This window comes from Epinephelus moara, chromosome 19 (genome assembly GCF_006386435.1).
Source record: "Epinephelus moara isolate mb chromosome 19, YSFRI_EMoa_1.0, whole genome shotgun sequence".
In the NCBI taxonomy this organism is placed as follows: Eukaryota; Metazoa; Chordata; class Actinopteri; order Perciformes; family Serranidae; genus Epinephelus; species Epinephelus moara.
In genome coordinates this window covers 9281592-9300041 of record NC_065524.1, presented here as the reverse complement: position 1 = coordinate 9300041, position 18450 = coordinate 9281592, and the positions used below count along the sequence as shown (strand labels likewise).

The following is an 18450-nucleotide window of genomic DNA, read 5'->3' as shown; positions in this document are numbered from 1 at the left end:
AGGGTCCCAGCGGTGCACAGGTACCTTTTCTTTTTTTTCCCTCCCTCCTCCCTTCTTCTCACTCTCTTCCTTCGCCGAAAAAAAAGCTCATTTGCGAAGGCCCCCAAGATGGCCGACTTAATGACGGCCACAGAAGTTTTTCCAACAAATTTCATGGGGCATGATCCTAAGATAATAGCTTTTCAGCCCCAATGACAATCCAATTACCGTGCCAATCAAAGCCCACGGCATGCTGTCTAATTATGATCAAATCTGGCTGTCAGCTCAAATACTAAAACAGCAGCTTTAAGTCCAACAAATCACAGTTTAGAGACGGAGCCCAGTTTGTTCATTCATGATCGGGGGAAAGTAAGGTTTAACTTTCTGTTTGACAAAAAAAAAGATTGTCTTGTTTTGTGTGAGTGCATTGATGTGGTATTTGACACAGCGCACTCAATAGTGATCCTGAATAACATTTTTAATAGACTTCATTATTCATTCATTGCAGGGCACATGAGGTAAAAATAATTTTTTAAACAGAAATGGAGAAGACGATGTTTGTGAACTTACTAAGATGTCTCTCTTTGCCACACATACATGCCCAGACGAATGCATAACATGCAAAAATAGACACATAAGACCCTAACAGTCGCTCACACTTGCTAACAAACAAAAAGGCGGCATCAATAACACAAATGATTAAACATTCATGGCCTTTTCAGTGGAACATCTGCTGTGTATGGGTCTCTAGCCTCGGGGACTGAGCGAATCAACAGGATTTCAAGAAAGCAATAAGACTGGGGGGAGGGGGTAACGGCAGCAGGAGATTTACACACACATTCTCAGACACACGCACGGACACACTATTGTATGCATGTGTGCGCAAACACAGCCGCACAGAGTAAATACAAGACAGCGTGGACAGCAGCTCAAATAAGCAGCTTTTACGGCACACGATGGAAAATACACTGATCTGAACAACATCCAAACACACACACAAGTACGCTCCGCTAGATAGCATGCTTACCTTGAGGAAAGCTCACTGGAAGCTGAACCGCTCAGGGGATATTTTGTGTTTTTCTCCAAAATTATTAGAAAGCGTTGCTCTTTATCTGTAGCAATTTATGTGATTTTAGGCTCAAAGGACGCATGAATTCAGACGTTTTATCTAGTTTGCTTAAAAATTAATGACTCATATGAACCAAGCAACACAACTGGCATTGCCGGCATTTTGAGCAACACTTCCTGATTTGGCATTTAGCAGAGGAAATTATTTAAAATGGTAAAAATATTGCACTATTTGAAATATAGCAGTTGGAGTTGTGGTGACCTCTATCAATAGACTTATGGCCAACACCAACTCACATCACATCAACATTTTTTACCTGCTTTAACAGTTTAAAAGCCAAAGACAATAAATGAGCTGAAAAGACAATCCAAACTCTCCAGAAGAAACAGTAAATTAATATCATTTTATGAAATAGCTTACCGATGGGCCCAAGTTATTTAGATAACTGTTAGGGCTGTATCTGAAAAACATGTTTCAAAGTTTTATTGTCTGTTAACTGAATGTTTAACCTGTTGATGGAAAAGGTTGTTTTCAGTTGTTCATTTATGGGTACAGTTATGTGCGAGCAACATGCTGTAAATACTATGACAAAAGCAGTCCGGACACTTACATAAACTGGGATAACGGCAGTTCCACTGACACAACATCATTTATTGGGATTAAGAGGAAACTTGATTCAAAGTTTTTTTTTCAAGTTCAGAAGTTTTAAAAAGTATTTCACTGTGTGCATGAGCCAGTATAAAGTTACTTTTACTGGTTATAAGTGGTGTGTCGGACGATTTATATGAAGCTGTGCGAGCTCTGTGTTAAATTAAGTGCTGTGCACTGAGAAACAGGAGACTGCAGGTGGCTCCAGGTATGTAAGTAAAAAAGAAATTTACATGTTACAAACAATTAGGAGAGACTTTGATTAGAATCTGTCATCAATGAGATGAATGAATGAACATGTACAAATATGTTCCTATCAAAGTGAAAGCAATAGATATTAACTAATATCAACAATATGATTTATTGAGTATATGAGGAAAGAATAGACCATACCAGGGAGGAGTTTAAATGGGAACACCACCTAAATTCAAAATGTCAGTATGTTATTTCCATGGCCTAGGAAACTCTATCAATACTTGTTAACATGAGCTATGCTCCCTCAAAGCCAGAAACCAGAGAAGTAAATCTCAAACATGTGTTGTCATCAATTTGCTGCTCCACAGACAATAATTGGGGAACTAATTTTGTGGACCCAGAGAATGTTTGATTTCTTTTTTATACCCAAATGAGCTTTATTTTACTGTGGTGTTCTCAGTTCTGGAAGAGAAAATGTCCCCATGTACTCAGAACATTCCTCAGGGTGCTCTCAGTGTCATCTTTAACATCTTTCACCATTCATTGTCTATGGATCAGTTCCAAACTTTATACCCTATGACATCACAAATTTGAATTTTTCCACTGTAGTTTTTGGATCTGGGAGAGTTGTTCATGTGTAGTTATATTTTTGGATGGTCTTAGACTATAGGAATGGCATTTATAAATTTTGAAAATTGGCTGTAGTGCCCCATTAAGCGCTCAAATTTTGACTACATTCCCACATTCCTCTGACGTTAAGCTACATTTCACACAACAAAACAAATTGTCCAAACTAGAAAAGTGCACTCAATAGAGTTTAGATCTCTGACAGATGGCCATGTTCAGGCTGCCTGGGCTAGTGGCAGCCACTCTAGACAATTCTTGTGACTCCAGCAGACGTGCCACAGCGCCGCTTAAAAGAAACAATATAATTATGAGGATGAATGTATTTTTAAGAACACGCAGCCACAAATTTTTGATCCCTGTCATTCACAACTGGAGTTTTAACTGTATTAAAACAGACAGAATAAAGATACAATTTAACTACATAGCCTACTTACTTATGGTAAAAGTATCCTCTGAAATGCTCCTGATGTAGTGTGATGCTGTGTGGTAGACAGAACAAATCCAGGTCGCAGCAAGTACGTGGTGCAGCTGTGCCTGGTGGAATTGTCCCTTCTGGCTCGCTTACAGTCAAGATGGTGATGAGTATTAATAAAAAATTGTGATTTATTCATCTTGTATTGTGCCTAACTTATGTGGAATATAATATATTGGGTATGAAATTATCTGCAGTTGCTTTACTTCTATATGTGACCAAACTTTTATATGGATGTCAGTTTTTGTGCCACAACAAAGGCCAAATGTGGCATGCAACAGGCAGTATGGCTTGTTGATTTCTAAAAAGCAAACCTACTGGCCGATTAAGAGGAATGAGGACTCAGCCGTCAATGATCGTATAAAACACTCGATAAAACAGGTTTTTCAACAATGCTGAATCACTGCACTCATGCCAGGTCCATTTGCATTCTGTTATAAATGTGCACACAAAGTATTAGGCTAATAGGTCCAGTAGTTTGCAAGATAAGCTGTGGACAGACAGATATAAACACTAACACAACCACACACTTACTCACTCATGGCCACACACAACCAAAAGCATGATCCCTTATAGGCTTACACCTGGGAGAGATAAAAACAGAGCTGTGTTTTTGTCTCTTCGTAATTAAACGTTCTTTTTTTTTTTTTAACACCATCCTAAGAAATGATGGCAGACAGCTCCTGTGTTGTGTTTCTGCTCTCCAGACCGTGATTTTAATGCTACTGTACACACAGCAAAATGCAACCAGGATAACACATCGAAACACACTGTAACACAAACTCCTTTTCACAGCATGGTGGATTACATTTAACTAAACAACATTACTTCAGTAGTGCTGCGACAGTTCTAAAGTAAGAAGCACCATTTTACGTTTGAGTTGAGGCTATTGAAGCTGCTCAAATTAGCAATTAAAAGAATATAATTATGTTTTTTGCATAGTTTATGTTTTTGAAGGTGAGCAGTGAATATTTTATTTTAAACTGTTATTTCTAACATATTTTGTAAAATGCATGCCACCCATCCAGCAATCAAGTTCACAGCTTTGTCACAGTGAAAGCTCTTTCAACAAAAAGCCATGGCGATCTGAAAGGAACGTTCAAGGCTCCAACATGGCTTCCATGTAATGCACTCCTGACACAAGTGTATGGAGGTCACACCTTTGGTTAAAAAAATGTCTGATTATAGTTTTTCAACCACTTACTCAAAGGCAGAGTAACAGTTTAACACGACACACTCCATCTCACTGACTGCATTGTAGTTGTGCTACTCTGTCCATTTACAAATTGCAAATGAGCAAGGCAACTCTGCATACACACACACACACACACGCACACATACACACACACACACACACACACACACACACACACATTCACGCACGCACTGCTAACCTTTTCTGAGTTAGAGGGACCCAGTGTCACTGAAACAGTCCTGTGAATTATTTCAATTCATAAAGTTGCTCATGTCCAGATTTCATTAGCAGCACATTAGCTGCAGTTTTATGCTTTATGTTTATTACAGGCCTGACATGATCTATAAATAACAAGTTAAGCGGGTGCGGACACTGGGGACGGCTCTGTAATGCTAAAGGTATCTATCATTACAGCTGACAATTGCTAATAGCCAGCCCTCTGGGTCAATCACTACAAATTACAGCGGCTCAATTACATGCCATCATTTCTAGGCGTCCAGCATGTGCAGCAGGCCCTGAGATAACCACAGAGAGAGGGTTTAAAAAGGAGGGTAAACGTTGGGGTGGGCATAATCTTACTCAGGTGTGTGATCAGTTCAAGAAACTGTGGAGTAATGCTCTTGAAAATGCACTTTAGGAGGAAAAATGTAACTGGGAGAGCACACCATTTGTGGTGTGTTGTTTCTGTTTTTGTCCATTTTTAACAACGCAGAGATCATAGAAAAGGAGTTGATGGCTGAACATTTCTACCAAACATCCCACTTCATCCTTAACTTCAAACCAGTTTAGCACCTCTATGAAAAAGTGGTGTTTTTGCTGTCTAAGGAAGAGTTGATCAGTAGTCTACAAGTTGCTGTTAGCATATTACAGCCACAACACGATCCTGCTAAATGCATAGCCTCGCGTCGTGAAGAGCCTGGTTTCCATTCACTCTGAATTTTGTCTGGATTCTGGTTCCGGTCTAGAGAGCGGATCCGGAATTCACCAAATTCACCAAAGTAAAAGTGTTCACCAAAGTAAAGCTTTAGATTCTGGCGCACCATCGTCTCGTCGCGTCCTCTTTCACCATCTTGACAGGTGTAACATTATCAGGCAGCGATGCTGGCAGTGCCATATTGTTGTTGTTGTGGTTGTTGTTGTTGGTTGATAGAGCATGCTACATGGCGAGCATCACGCAATTTTCCTCTCTCTTCCGCCCCCACCGCCCCAAACTTTATCAAAAAGATGCATTTACAAACTACAGGTATAATGTACAAAACTAGGATCAAGTGCCTATTAAATAAAACAGACAAATGAAATAGACAATAACTTGTAATACAATTAAATACATTGAAAGAAAAAGGTTAACTTAATGGCTTGGGGCTTTTCTTGTAAATTATATTCTTTAAATTAAAAAGTTCCACCGCATTTTTATTAGCTTGGTGCTTTTATTTTGACGGAAAGGCACATCCATCGAATTCCGGATCCTGTCTCTCTCGCCCTGGTTCCGGTTGCTTACCAAAATGCCACTAAACGGCCCCAGACTACTAAATGCATGACTACCTTGCCAGCTAGTCATAAAGTGTAGAATATAGAAAAAAAAGTCTACCATGTCATTCCTCACTCGTTAATCTAAGACCAGCGGTTCCATTTTAACAAATGTATCAATCCACACTGACCCATTTAGTGATCAGTCAAGGCACCCAGTTTTACCATGAGCTCCCCAGTTTCACAATTGCTGTGTACAGCAGAGCTACGTTGGGCAGGGGTTATAAAATCAGTCAATGACTGAAGACAATACCATTTTCTTGCTACGTGTATTCTTCTTATCTAGTTAACCCAATGATTAATTACATACATCGACTTCCTGCTATTACTCAGTTTGGTGACCAGGAGCTGTGCTAGAAGGCAGGACAGCTGGTACTGAAGACAGTGACGAGCAAACAGAGGCAACCACTGACGTCTCCTGTTTGGTGTAAATTCCTAGTAACCCTAACCATAGCCCCACTAATGGTTGTGTTGTGTACAAGTGAGTGTGTGTTGCAGGGATTCAACAAACTCAACATAAACACTAGAGACAATGTTACAATGGGATGACTCCAGCCGTGATATGGCACTCAAAACAAATGTGGTCCAGGGGCATTAAATCGGGGTACCAATGGCCCATCCTCTACACCCCATCCCCCCACCCCCATTTCTGGCCCCCTTGTTCGGACCACACCCATCTTCGATCTCACCCTAATTTTGATCTCAACTACACATCTGTAAAGTATTCTGTGACTGCATCTTGCCCAGCTGTGACGCTACAGACAGACAAAACACCTGGCAAAATACTCAAAACCGCTTCTGTGGTACACACGCAGACTAATGAGGTAAGAACAACACCAGCCTTTGCAACGTTGTTGAGATAAACACATTTCCTCCAGGTATAAAACTGCAAAATACCCATTATAATTAACTGAATTAATTAAATTAAAATCAATGATAAAAAAAGACTACTTTCTTAAAATGTCACTTTTTTGTTATAGGTGGTGTTTTCTTGTTTTGGAACACCATTTACAGGTTCCTTGCAGGATAACAATTCCTGCAGTACACTGCCACTTGTATTTAATAGATTTCAGTAATGACATCGGCCCTCCAGTGTGGGGTTTGCTTGCATTATTCATGTTAGCAGAGGTTTTCCTTGGGTTCTCTGGCTTCATCCCACAGTAAAGACATTAATTGTTAATTGTTAACTCTAATTGTTGGCTCAAAATTGCCATTAGGTGTGAATGTACTGTAAGGATCTATTGTATTCCTCTGTCAGCCATGTGAGTGTATGGCAACCCAACCCATTCTCATATCCAGATTGACAAATACAACACTTTGTCATGCCCCTTTGGTGTCTCATATGGACTCACGAGGCATCCTTTAGTGTCTGTATGTGACGCATAGTTTTCTCATGGATGACATTTTGTGAAACGGTGACAGGTAGGTTAAGGCAACAAAACTACTAAGTTAGGTTAGAAAAAAAAACATCATGTTTTGGGTTAAAATAAGTACGTAATGTGGCATGAATGACCTACATAAGTTACACAGAAGAAGAAGCTATGTTAAAGCAACGTTGATATCTGTTTTCACATGGGACATGCACAGCAGCCCCCCCCCCCCTTACACTGGAGTCAGTTGAAAGCCCAGTGTGTCTTGAAGAGATGCCAAAGGGTGCATTTGGTGTTGGTATCACACACCAAGGGGGCGAGACAAAGCATCAGTATATTACGACTTGGGTATGAGAACAAGCTGGGCAACCTGTCCAGGGTGTACCCCACCTCTCATTCAGTGTCAGCTGGGATCGGCTCGAGCGTCCTGTGACCCTTAACAGGATAAGTGGTTATGGATAACAGATGGATGGATGATTCATTTAGTTGATTGACAGGTTTTGCACTAAACTCTTCAAATCATTGCTTCTCTAAGATGCTCATACGTGTGACTAAAATTAAAATCTGGAGAGACTGATTCCAAGAATGATTCTGAAACAATTTTCAGAGCCATAAAACACTGTATTGGAACTTCAGCATTACATGTGCACTGCCAATGCAGTTGTATATAACTACAGTTTCTTACAACTTCCTGTACAGTTTACACCTTTTACTGACTAAAGAAAACTTTTGAAATAGGCAAATTTGCGCCATAAACAACTTGCCTTTCTCACTAACGTTTTTCTCTACTTGTTTTAAGACTCAATATTAGCTGAAATGTCTCACTGGATATTTTTACAATGTTCCCTTGGATGAAGGAATAGAAAGATAAACAACCAAATCCTCCATTCAGCAGCATTTGGCTACTAGCTCATGGTAATTTTATGCCGTGCTTATAATAAATGATACTTATCATTCCATTTTGATACCATAAAGCAGCAAAATGTCATGGATTGGGATTGTCACATAAATCACTCTTCTATATTTTGACACATGATGTGTATAATGTGCAGATTATGTGCTTTCCATTTTAGCTTCCTCTGTGTCTCTGCCATCCGACAGAACAAACACCTTTAATAAAGTCACAATCACAAAGGAGAGAGGGCCAAATCCACTCCCACACACACACACACACACACACACACACACACATAAAACATCATTAAATACAAAGCTCCACATGTACATACACAGTCACCGGTGCTATTGTCAGTGATGCCACATATAGAGTTAGCTCATGTGTGAACATGAGTAATCATCGGACGTACAAACAGACATGCAAACCTTTCACACACACACACGTACACAGTAACAAAAGGCTGCATTGATGTGATTAACGCTGTACGGCTGAAAATGTGGCCAAGAATCAACAGCTTCAAACAGAGATTCACCTCTCTGCCTCCTGCCAAAGACCTGCACTATAAATGACTTTAATCACAAACACTTCTCACAGGTTAAACCGCTGTGGAGGCTGACATCACAGCCAAAGGAGCCAGCATTTAACAGAGTGTAAGTGGCAACCTCGACCGACAACAAAGTAACATCAGCCAGTACACGCATAAAGAATTCATTCATTTACGACCATGCAATTAATAATCTTTGAATGTCAGCAGTATAGATCATAGATAATAACCTTACTTCCACAGTAGACAATAGATTGCTATGGTGAATATGAACAGCTCATCTGACACAGCTCTTTATGTAAAAAAAAAAGTACATGCCTCTTTCACTGTGCTTCAGACGTCACTACACCAGAAAGTCAGACAAAAACACAATTTAGAATTTTTATATTGTTTTTTTTCCCCCAAAATATAGGAAGAATAAAATAAGTCTTGATACTACAAGAGTTGCTGGACTTTTGACCCTTGCAATCAAACGTAAGAGAGTATTTGTTTCTGAAAATCTCATTTCAAAAAGTGAATTATATTCAAGGACTGGTTTACATATTCACAGCAGCAAAGTTCTTTGTGAATTGAGTGACAACTGACTTTTGTGGTACAGAGAGAGCTTGTTACATTTATAGTGTTGCATTATGGGCAATTTCGTAATCTTAAAAGGGCAACTCCGGTTAGGTGACGGATGAAAGAACCCGTGGTCAAACCGAAGGATTCATTTTCTGTAACCGCTTATCCTATTCAGGGTCGCAGGGGGTCTGAAGCCTATCCTGGCTGACATAGATTTACCCACGAGAAAGCCAAAGAATTGGTACATCATGACAATTTGTAGCGGCTAACAAACAAGCCTTGTAGGTACTGTAGGTACTTCTCATCACGAAAGCTGCTGTTTCCTGTTTTTCATATAATCAGTACTGGGAACAATTGCTCCTCCTTATCTAACCAAATTTGATCAGAGTCATGTCAGGTCATCTGGCTGAAGTCACATCAGGTCATCTACACAATAAAGGCAATTTAAAGTCACCAGTTAATCTAACCAGCATGTCTTTGGACTGCTGGAAAAAGACAGAGAACCCAGAGAGAACCCACAGTAACACGGGAGAACATGGCAGCTCCAACTCTTCATTGAACAACCCGATACCCTCTTGCTGTGATGCAACAGTGCTAACCACTAGTCAACCCTGCTACCCCCCAAAAGACCAAAGCAGTAGAGGGTAAATATCTTCACTTGGGGTCACTAGAATTGGAAAAAAACAAAAGCTCACATTGCATTCCCATAATGCAATTTGTTAGCGTCTTTTATTAGACCCATCAAATTTTCTAGGCAAAAACTCACTACTTACTGCTGCTCTGCAAGCTTATTGCTTTAAGCCCACATAAGGAAACTCAAATGAATGTATCAACGGTTTGTATCAACTCAGATCTTCTCTTACCAGGAGTGAGGGGGCATGTCCCCCCCATGTCCAGTAAAAAGTGCACCCTTGGAGAGGAGTGTGTAAACATGTGACCAAAACAGGATGAAAGATAAAGAGAGAGAGGTCAGAGATAAGCCAAGGTTTGCGCTAACAGGAATTAATAACTCTGATGGAGATCTGTGGGTTTAACGTCATTCCAGTGGAAAAAGTACGCTGACCTCCACAACAATACTCATTTATCGTGATTATTTCTCACAGAATCCAAATAACACTGACCTGTTTGCCACCTAACCTTCACTGGATGTGTGTGCAGGCTGACTGTATGTGTGTTTATGTGGGAATTACATCCATGTTTGTAGCTACATGTTTTTGTACAACATGAAAGACATAAAAAAAATCTGCCATTAAAATACCAAACCTCAAACTCAAGAAATGAAACAAAATTTAGAAGGTTAACATTTGTTTTTATAGCACAAACATACATTTGGAAAGAGACATTGGTATTGAGTTTTTCAAATGTATTTTTTTTTGGTGCATTAAGCACACAGGCTGAGTGCCATCTAGTTCCATTATATTAGAGAGAAGGCAGACATCTCTATAGCCGGTATCCCCAACACTCTACATTTCACACCAAAACAATCTTGAATGTTAAACAGCACTACAGGTAAGAGGAAAAATATGTATTTTTTGGGGGGAGTTTGGGTGAACTGTCCCTTTAACTTTTCAGGGGCTTTAAGGCTGTAGCAAAGCAAGAAGTGGTGCTTTGAGAGTGTGCTGGGATTTTACACTGCTGCAATTAAACATGGAGAAAATGTTTTAAACCTGCAACAAAATTATTTGCCAAGTGCCAACCTCGTTTGTCTTGAAACATTGATCTCTCTCTATGAATTAAAATCAAACGGTGTAACAAGTCATTGATTTAGAACAACAGCCCTAACTTAAGTGTATGCATCAACCTTTTTTGGCAAAGATGTCTTCATCTATTTGACAGAAAAACAACATTTAGTAGTAGAAAGCTATTGAAGGCATTTGAGATTAAATGATATGAGCACCATGTCTAAGCACATGATAATAACACCAAACCAGCACTGGTGTAAGGTGTTTCTCCACTGTTTCTACCATTACAATACAGTGTGTTATTGCATTATCTATTGTTTGTTGATGTGAACAAGGTGGGATGAGACGCTGCTCTGTTGCTACCAACACTACCTGCCAAATTGCTCTTGAGAGTATCAATAAAACTGAAATTATATTGTATTCAGTAGTATGGGATAATAGCTTTACTGGTGAGCAGAGGATTTTCTCCACACAACAACAACAACAACAACAACAACAAGCACCTCAATTCATTCTGCTCTATTCTTTGGCGTGATTGTCTGAGGGATCCACCGGGGAATACAGGGCTCCTCTTTCATATACTTCTCAATATTTCACACTAACGTCCATATGCCTCCGTTTAACGAGATCTTCCCTCTCGCTTTGATCAGAAAAAAAGGGAAAGTTGATGTAATTAAATATGCATTAAGGCATGGTTGAATTTGTTGCTGATTAAAAGAGCAACTGAGTTTTGTTTTTCTCTGTGAAATAATTTCATTTCTTCTTTGGAAAGTTTTATACTTTGTTCCCAGCCTGTAGAAGTGTTTCAGTCCTGCTGATGGGTTTCGGGATACACACATGTATCAACACACACATAAGCATAATTAAGAATGAAAACCACCCAACCAAGTGGTCAGTGATACCCGCTGATACAGGAGATTCATACAGGTGTGACCTTGATCTGCCGGCTAATTGTCACTGCAAGCAGAGCAGGATAACATAACATGCAAAGTTTAGTTTTAGTTTTACTTCTCTGCTTCTATCCATACACACCTGCTTTCTCTTGTTTATCAGCATCAGTATTTCTGTCTCTCTCTTCTCAAGTAGTGTGTTTAATGCCATCATCATTAAATCTATGTCCATTCCCAAGAGAGAGGCCTGGTCAACAAGGTGTCTGACCCGTGTTCAACCTTGGTCAGGAGGAAAACTGTGTTGGAGGGTCTGTGTTGAAAGTGTTCACCCATTTAGATAAAACTATTTATCCAGAGGGACATTGCTGATGGACCAGCAGTCTCTAAACCCATTGGCTATCGGTCCTCCTTTTTGCTTTTAAATAATGTTGGTTAAAACAAACAGAACTATTTCTGCCACACATTGCCACATGTCATCCATCTCATTAACTTTCGAGATTTCACTCTTCTGATTGAATTGAGCATAGCTTTTCTGCAAAACAAAATGCTGTCAAAACTTTCATTTATAATTGCGGATGCAGCCTCCGCAACTCTTGACTGGGAAAGAGGCAGAAATGAGGCAGGGCGCAAACAGAAAACCTAAAAACAACCTCAAATCAACAAAATGCAGATTCACACAGAAAAACTTTTATCAAAAGACCTCTGCGTTTGGCAAAGTATGGTAGACAATCTGCATTGGACATCTTGCTTTACAAATTACAAACGTGACAAATTTGCACGGGATTAAAATGGAAGACAACCTCGACAATCAACACATATAACCAAAGGGTCCCCAAGTTATACTAGTCCTGTGCAAATAGGGCTTAAGACGCAAAAACATGGGAAATTAGGTTTGGAAAATACCAAAGTTAACCTTTAATAGAAAGCTTAAATTGCTCAGCATTACATTTCAAATTAGTTGTATAGAAAAAGTTGCCCCATACCCCTCAACTTTGGGGCATTTTTGCCTATATTTGACAGGACAGTGAAGCATGACAGGAAGGATGGGAGAGAGAGAGCAAGGAACACTGCAGCAAAGAACGAAGGCTGGATTCCAACCCACACCGCTGCAACAAGGGCTAGCCGCACCTTTCCCATGTGAACTACCGCCCCACTTTTAAGTCAATACAACATATAAACACATAAACTATCTGCCTTTCAACATGCTACCTCAACTACTAATGTACAGTTTTAGCCCACTAACTATCCCACTATTGGCAATGGTACTACTGTACTTTCAATAAAGCAATCGTGCTATCAAATTCACAAAAACTCTGTCTGAATACATTGCTCTTCTTAATGGGTTCAGTTGACTATTTAATCTGCAATTTCCTATGACCTGTATCCCAAACACACCATGTGAAACTGTACGTGGGCAACTGTGCACTCAATGGGTATGGACTAGTTATATTATATTATATTATATTATATTATATTATTAGTTGAAGTGGTGCTAATTGTAACTATTGTATTCACTGTTGGGTAGTTTAATCTACAACAATCCATCATATCTTTTTCACTCCTTATGTAGTTTGTGTGCAAAATCTTAATCAGTAAAGTAATTACTAACTATACTGTAACTGCCTCTAAGTAGTGGAGTACAAGTAGCATGTAATGTTAAGTACATGTAAGTGTAAGTACCTCAAATTTGCACTTAAGTGCAATACTTGAGTAAATGTATTCCATTGCATTCCACCACTCTGAATAAATGAAACTAGAGACCATCTTGTGATTGAATCACTCGAGCCACAATACAGCGACTTAAAATGAATGTGGGCACACACAGAGGTGAAAACAATACCAGCTGCTGCAATGCTGTCGTCGAAATCTGGGGCCTGGTCAGTGACTTCCAGCTTCAGACACCGACAAAGAAAGCCATCCTTTCATGTCAGCATGATACGTGGCCAGTCACTGTTATTGTTTAACAGCAACCAGCAGCGTCAGGGGGAAGCGCAGTAGGACGACAACTAGTTAAAGTGGCAGAAGCCCGAGAGGGGCAGGCGGGAGTAGGGATGTATACTGAGAACCGGTACTTTTTGGTAGGTGGTCGGTCCTTTAGAACCGCGAAGCTTTTTGACAAACAGTGCTGCTATCAGTAATTTTGTAGTGCATGCATCAAAGGTCTAATGACGCAACCGCCTCGTCAGGTGATGACGCTGCGTCTCCTGCTTCATCTCCACTCCAGTCAATATGTTTGTCCTAAGCCAAACAACGTGTGTGTTAGCAAAACTCATCCATGTGCCTTTCTTGTTGAAGGAAAAAAACATCAGTTCGTGGTGTTGTACTGACGTAGTGCATTTATTTTGAAAGAGACTGTATACAAAGAGTACATTTCCTGTGAAAATGTATGTATTTCAAAAACAGACAATGCATGTAACAGGCAGAACTTGACACAGTGTCCCAGGACATCAACAACCAATGCACCCAGGGTACGTTGCATGTCGTATTTGGATGTGGAAAGTCCGTGACCAAACGTTGATATGTGACGAGGTTGATGTACAAATGTGTTGTCGCTGCTGGGAAATACACTTTAATGCAGTACCTCTTTACTTTTTTCAAGATATTTTTACAGCGTTTATTTACAAAGCTACTCATTATTCAAGAAGGTATGTATCTGAATACTCTTTCACCACTGCTTGGTAATCACAACATATATACACCCATCAGACAAAATATTAAAACCACTGACAGGTGAAGTGAATAACATTGATCATTTCATTTCATTACAATGCGATGTTCTGCTGGTAAACCTTTGGTCCTGGCATTCATGTGGATGCCCCTTTACGCACTCCACCCACTTAAACACTGTCATAGACCAAGTGCCCCCGCTCATTGCAACAGTGCCCTTGATGACAGTAGCCCCCCAGCAAGGCAATGCGCCATGCCCAACTGCAGAAACTGCTCAGGAATGGTCCAAGGAACATGACAAAGAACAGATCCTTGGAGTCCTGTTGGTTGTGAGGAAAGGAACCTGCATGCCCAATGGATGTTCGATCAGATTGGGATCTGGGGAATTTGGACTCTAGGTTGATGTCCCCCGGGCCATTCCTGACCACCTTGGCATGGTGCATTGTCCTGCCTGGGGGGCACACTGCCATCAGGGCGTGCTGTTGCCATGAGGGGGGTGTACTTGGTCTGTAATGGTGCTTGGGTGGGTGGAGCATGTCAAGTGGCATCCACATGAATGGCAGGAGCCAAGGTTCCTCAGACAAAGATTGCACTGCAACAAAATGATTAGTGTTATTCACTTCACCAGTCAGTAGTTTTAATGTTCTGGCTGATCGGTGTAAATACATACATATATACATACATACATATATACATATATACATATATAGGAACATTTGAAGTATATTTGTTTCCATCACTGAGTGAGGACAAGAAATTTTACTCTCAAACTGCTGTGCAATTTTATTCCCACTTATAGGATGCTCAGTAAGAGTCTCGCGACCTAACTCTAAATCTTATCCGAAGCACTCGTGTATCGTTTTATACGCTGTAATGTGGATTTATCCCTCATGAAATGATTTCTGAGCCTCTAAAGTTGCTGTGATTCTTAATGTCAATTTATCCCATCCACTCCTCCAAAACGCACTCCACTTTAACGGCTGGAGAATAGTATTCTTTTGTCTCTTTTAAGACATTTTCTAAATTGGGTAGAAGCCATTAAGGGAAAAAGCACCAATCAGCCTTTCCAGTCATTCATCTTTATCAAGCACAAGGGAGCTCAAACAAAACCTACTCAGGTTGTAAATGGTCGAAATGTCAATTAGAAAAAAAAAAATCATCATTAGGTTTATTACTCAAATTAACAGTTCCTCTCAACAATTTAAATCATCGTTGGTGTTCGCTGTTAAAAGGGAGCAGATTTTTTTCCCTTTTTCTTTTCTTTCAGTCTTAGTAGTCAGACACATCTCCCTTTGGACTCTGACGGAGTGATTTTGGAGGTATTATATTCATGAGGGGTTCCAGTAATTGGATTAAATTGGTTCCAGAATGTAGCAATTTATATTATAATATCCCATTACTTCTAATACTGTTCTTAATTAATTAGCCTGATTTTTTTGGTCCATGTTCCTGATAAGTTAAGTTGGCTCAGGAGGAGATCTGTCCCATGGTGACGTCTCGCCAAGCTCCATCAGTCACACACACCTGGACACAACACGCAAGGTTGAAGAAAATCCTGTCGCTCGCTGCCGAGCCACTGACCTTCGTTTTCAATGGAATGGAGGAAGAGGAGGAGGATTTGGACGCAGATTTGGACGGTGGTGTCAACTGATTTATATCCTAGAAAAAACATGCATTTTGTACAGTTTGTGTGTGTGTGTGTGTGTGTGTGTGTGTGTGTGTGTGTGTGTGTGTGTGTGTGTGTGGTTATACCGACAGGCTCCAACTGAGCAAAGTTCAATATCATCACCTGTCACTCTTGCAGCCTTTGTCTGATTTAGCTTTAATATGAGAAAGTAATTCTCCTTTGAATATAACAAATTAATATCATTTTCAAACAATTTCCATATGCAAATATGATTTAATCAAGTAAATGAAACTCTCAAATGCGATGCCTGAGGGCTAAAAGTGAGCAGTGTGTGTGGGTGGGTATGCCAGAGTGAGACTGTGTGTGTGTGTGTGTGTGTGTGTGTGTGTGTGTGTGTGTGTGTGTGAGAGAGAGAGTGTGAGCCTGTTGTGTAGCACCTTCCTCCCTGCATGTGTGTACATACGGATGTATATATATTTATATATAGTCCAAAGTTTCACACTTCCGCTGCTTAAGACTGCTTATAGCTTATGGCTGAGAAGTAAACAAGCTGCTAAATAACTTGGTTAAATAAAGTGGAGGATTTGTGTACAACCGTTATTCTTTGATAATCATAATGCCTGATGATTCGTAGCTCATTGCATCGTGCAGCCTTTAGAACAAGCAGTCACTGCGCTCACAAACACGCTCAATATTTGATAGATAACTGCAGTGTCAACAACAACAACAACAACAAAGCAGCAGAATAAACGAGGACAGGGGGATTTAAAAATGCTTGTTTCTCTCCTTTTCTGTTTTTCTTTTTCTAACATGATTCATCTCTGGTTAGAATTACACAGGGCTACTGTGACCCTGACCTCTGACCTCCTTATTTGCAGTTTCTTGAAATTTCAGGTGACTGAAGTTTATTTCGTCTGTCTCTTTATCTGCTTACTATTTGTCTTACCTCCCAGAGCTGCCGGGATGGGGTGGCTGGTTCCTAATATCAGTGGTGAAATGTAACTAACTGCACTTGTAAGGGGTGTAATGGTTCCTAAAATTCAGGGTTCAGTGAAAGTAGAAATATTGGAGAAATTTGCTTAGTTTCTTTATTTTTCTCTCTTTTTTTGATATTTTAAATCATGTATTTATTAAAACTAACATCATATTATTTTTTCTTTTGACTTGAAACAAGATATTAAAAAATTACATTTTTACAATATATAATCCAATCAGATCCCAATCTACATCGTACCCGGATGTGAGAGGGCGCTGGCGTTGTTTGTTCGCCGCTTCTCTGTCCAAAAATGTAAGTGGTTTTTTTGTGTTTATCTATCGGTACAGCCACGGATGCCTTTTGCTACAGTCGCATCTGTCTGCTGCTTTTCCATCTGGACACTTTTTGCAACATATGAGAGCTACTTGACGGACAAAACGTTAACTCCGGTCTCTTACCTGTCCCGGTGTACTCCACCCCGCTACACCTGCTACTGCATCGGCTCCTGCTCCAGGACTAACGTTACGTTAGTGGACTCTGTAATCCAGCCCGTTTTGCTCCGTCCTGCCTCTCTTCGTGTCCCTCTGGCTGTTCTTTGCTGTCGGATTGCTGACCAGGACAGCTTCACTACTGTCCTCCATCCAGGCTGGCTGACGGCGTCAACCTGCTAGCCCTCCTAGCCACCACCGCTTCGGCGCTACCTGCCCGGGCCACCGGCGATCTTCTGCAGCAAACGTTTGGATTTTCTCCGCCTCTCCTCAGTCCTGTACACTCGGAGAGTTGTTTCCAGGACAGCTAGCCTGCTGTCGGTGGGCCGCTCGGCTGATACCGCCTTCTCTCAGCTGGTCTGCAACTACTAGGCTACTAGCGTTGTGCTAACGCTAGCATCCTCCCGGCTCCACGAGGGAGTATGTCGAAATACTCCGCCTCGCAACTTCGCATGTTTAACAACTTCATCGAGCCGCCTCTATGCTTACCGGCCATTAAAAACCTCGGCCTGTTACACAGTCGACCCCGGTAGACCCGCATAGAGACTCCAAACGTGGGATTGTTTACTCCGGTTCAGCGTACTCCATTCCAACGGTGTGGTCGCGGCGACCTGTCGCCGCCCACTTACGTCATCACAACAAACCACACGTGTGCACTGCCAATCTGAAGCCTTTGGTGTGTGTGTTGGTAACATCGCTGCATCCACATCACCAGGCTCAGCGTTGAGTAATAATCAGAGTTGGGTATAACGCGTTACAAAGTAACGTTACAAAGTAATGCGTTAGAGTACTTTGATTACTTTTTGCAGTAACCTAACGCGTTAGTTTGATGTTTGAGTAATCAAATACTTAAGTACATTTTCAAACAAGACATCAGTTACTTTTGTTACTTTTAGAACGCTGGTCCTTCAGCTCCGAAACAGCAACGGCTGTCGTTTGGTTCTAATAACGGAGATAACGTTAAACCTATCAGTCTGAAAGAAGCCACGGAGCTTGTGGCTCGCTACGTGGTCGGAGAAATGCTGCCGTTGTCTA

At 40.6% G+C, this 18450-nt stretch overlaps 1 long non-coding RNA gene across 3 annotated transcripts in view; it reads right to left on the bottom strand.

Moving 5' to 3' along the window:
• LOC126406598 (uncharacterized) overlaps window positions 1-18084 on the bottom strand; it is a 298656-nt gene extending 280572 nt beyond the window's left edge. For all 3 annotated transcript variants that reach the window (XR_007571725.1, XR_007571726.1, XR_007571727.1), the window contains exon 1: window positions 17386-18084. This is a non-coding gene — a long non-coding RNA (uncharacterized LOC126406598). The remainder of the gene's footprint in view (window positions 1-17385) is intronic.
• Window positions 18085-18450: the final 366 nt, after the last annotated feature.